This window comes from Grammomys surdaster, unplaced genomic scaffold, assembly GCF_004785775.1.
Source record: "Grammomys surdaster isolate TR1022 unplaced genomic scaffold, NIH_TR_1.0 60, whole genome shotgun sequence".
NCBI classification, from domain to species: domain Eukaryota; kingdom Metazoa; phylum Chordata; class Mammalia; order Rodentia; family Muridae; genus Grammomys; species Grammomys surdaster.
The window spans coordinates 358,094-360,940 of NW_021604562.1; the positions used below are offsets into that span (position 1 = coordinate 358,094).

General features: G+C 39.1%; 1 protein-coding gene across 7 annotated transcripts in view; it reads left to right on the plus strand.

The window, feature by feature from the left end:
- Enox2 (ecto-NOX disulfide-thiol exchanger 2) overlaps nucleotides 1-2,847 on the plus strand; it is a 253,647-nt gene that overhangs the window by 190,633 nt on the left and 60,167 nt on the right. The window lies entirely within an intron of this gene.

Sequence of the window (2,847 nt, forward strand, 5' to 3'; positions counted from 1 at the left end):
TGGTGGTGGTGGTGGAGGTGGTGGTGGTGGTGGTGGTGGTAGTGGTAGTGGTTAAACTCTCTTCTCCAGATCCATATATTGAATTATTAGAAGCTATTCAAGCTACAGATGACCCAGGCCTCATTAATGTTTTCCCTGGAGTCCTGATGGTACTGCACAGCATATCAAGAAAGCTGCTACTGTCATGCCTAGATTAGAGCTGCTGGTTAAAAAATTCCATCTGAGTATTTAGACCATAGATCAAATGAACTTGCCTCATCAAGATAAATGAGAACCTTTCACATGTATTTTTGGAAAAATATTTCATCTTCTACCATAAATAGGAATCAGTTCATCATGAAACAGATGCTGCCAGGACCATTCTATTTAGTGTGACCTCCTCATAACTGAAATACTTGTAGAATCAGTCAGAGTTGGCTTGACAGGTCCTCTTGGTCACTTCTACAAATGAAAATTAGCTTAATGCCCTCTGAATTTTTAACTGATTTGTTAACAGGGTGTATCTTTTTGGATTAATAAGAAACCTAGGAGGCCAGCATCTAAGAGGACTGAATTTAGAAAAGAGTATTTTATTCCAAGGACAATTAGGGAATAAAGAATAAGATATTCTTTTGTAGCCCTTTCTTTGCTCCCATGGCCATTCCTGGATATTGGTTTATGCATAGCTGGACAAACAAACTTTATTCTACCATTTTGTGTTTAGGTCATGGAAAGGTGTATATCCCCAATTATTCCTTTATCATGTAAAAACAACCCATGAATATAGACATTGCCAGTGTTAAAGCTGAAAAGGCAGAGTCTTGCTGATTTAATCATTTGTGTATTGTGTGAGCATCCTGTGCTAGACTTTCAGTATTTCAGTCAAGTCTAAGCTAACAGGATGGTGCATAACCTGTAATGTCCAGGGTTGGTGCAATCGATGTTCAGCTTAAGGGACCAGTTTCTAAGTCTCCAAAGAATCAGACAAATGTCCTGTTTTTGCTTTGTTTTGTTTTTAATACATAGACCATATTATTAAGCTGTCTTGGAATGCATGTCAAAACATGTCTTAAAGAGGTTGTAGCTTCATATTCTTTAGAAAAGAAATAAGTAAATTTCTCAAATACGTTTTAATCTCTTTCTACCTGCAGCCATGATTTCTTGGTTCTGGGTTGGAAGGGCTACAGAGTAAGAAGGCAGCATTTTACCCAACGGCCCGATCATTTAGTTCTTCATCTTTGCACTAAGGAAGGCTGACAGGGCAATTAATGTCAGTAAATGAGTGGCTTCTGGGAATCAATCTGCTTTAGAATTGAATTCAAAAATAACACTCCCATGAAGCTTAAATCAAACTGGTGGTTTATTTGCTTTTTAGAAGTGGATTTTGTTTAAAGGGAAGGACTCAGATTAATTGTGTACAAAAAAATCTCTGACTAAGGCATCTGTCTCTTAATTCTTTGCTGCAAGTGTGGCAATTATGCCATTTTTATTAACAGTGGGGGCTTGTTTTTGTGAAGGTAAGACAGGAAAGCCAGCAGTTGATGTGACTTGAACCCCTTATCATCTCCTGAGCCAAGCAAACCTAATTTATTATAAGGCTTTGATTAAAAGCCTCACTGTTTATTCCTTCCTGACTCTGGTATATTCTCTTAGATTCAGTGGCCTCTAACTCTAAAGTCTGTCTCAGCACTAAGATCCTATTACTCAGAGATAATCCCAATGTCTTTAGTCACCATCCAGACTGCTACTAACTCCTGTTGCTTTACTAGAAAATACATTTACACTATTTCCTACCTCTGTCCCACCAGACTATCCTTCCAAATGCTTGCCACATAAATAGCATGGGGATACTATCTAATATTGCCCTGAGGCTCTCGACTCATAGTCTAACTCAGTGGTTCTCAGCCTTCATAATGATGCAGCCCTTTATAATACAGTCCCTCATGTTGTGATGACCCCCAGCCATAAAATTATTTTTGTTGCTACTTCAGAATTGTAATTTTGCAACTGATATAAATCATACTATAACTATTTGTGTTTTCTAATGGTCTTAGGCTACCTCTGTGAGAGAGTTATTGACCCCCAAAGGAGTCTGGATCTACAAGTTCAGAACCACTGGTCTAACTACTGACTTCAGAAACCTTTTCTTCCTTTCCTCCATGGCTGTTTTCAGTCTTTTCTACTTGCCATATGCCTGCCCTTTAGTCAGGTTCAAGTGTTTCCTGACCTCACACTCTTACTTCCAGCCCAGCTCCAAATGTACTCTCTTGTGGAGTACTTTAGCATGGGAGGTACCAAGATTAAATCTGTAGTAAATTCTTCTAATAAGTTTATATTTACATGCTAAATCCAGTGGAATCATTTCATTCCTTACTTTATCTGTCTGCTGTACTTAATACTATTGACCCACTTATCCCTCATGAAAGCTTAACTGATTTAAAGGAATAAGAATGACTCAGACCAGCCAGATAAAGAATATCAAAATGCTACATGCTGAGGAACCCAAACACTTCAAAATATTAAAAAAGAAAGAAGGGGCTAGGTTCTGTGGACAATGTGTTTGCCACTCAAGCCTGGAAACCTTAGTTCAAATCACCAGAACCACATAAGAGCTGAGTATGATATGATCCCAGCACTAGAAAACAGAGGCAGGAAGATCCCCAGGAGCTTGCTGGCCAACCAGTTTAGCCAGTCAGTGAGCTTCAGGTTCAGGGAGATGCCCTGTCTCCAAAAAAGGCAGGTATTAAGTCAGTAATAGAGGAATATCAACATCTAACACACATACACACATGCATACACACACACACACACACACACACACAGAGAGAGAGAGAGAGAGAGAGAGAGAGAGAGAGAGAGAGAGAGAGA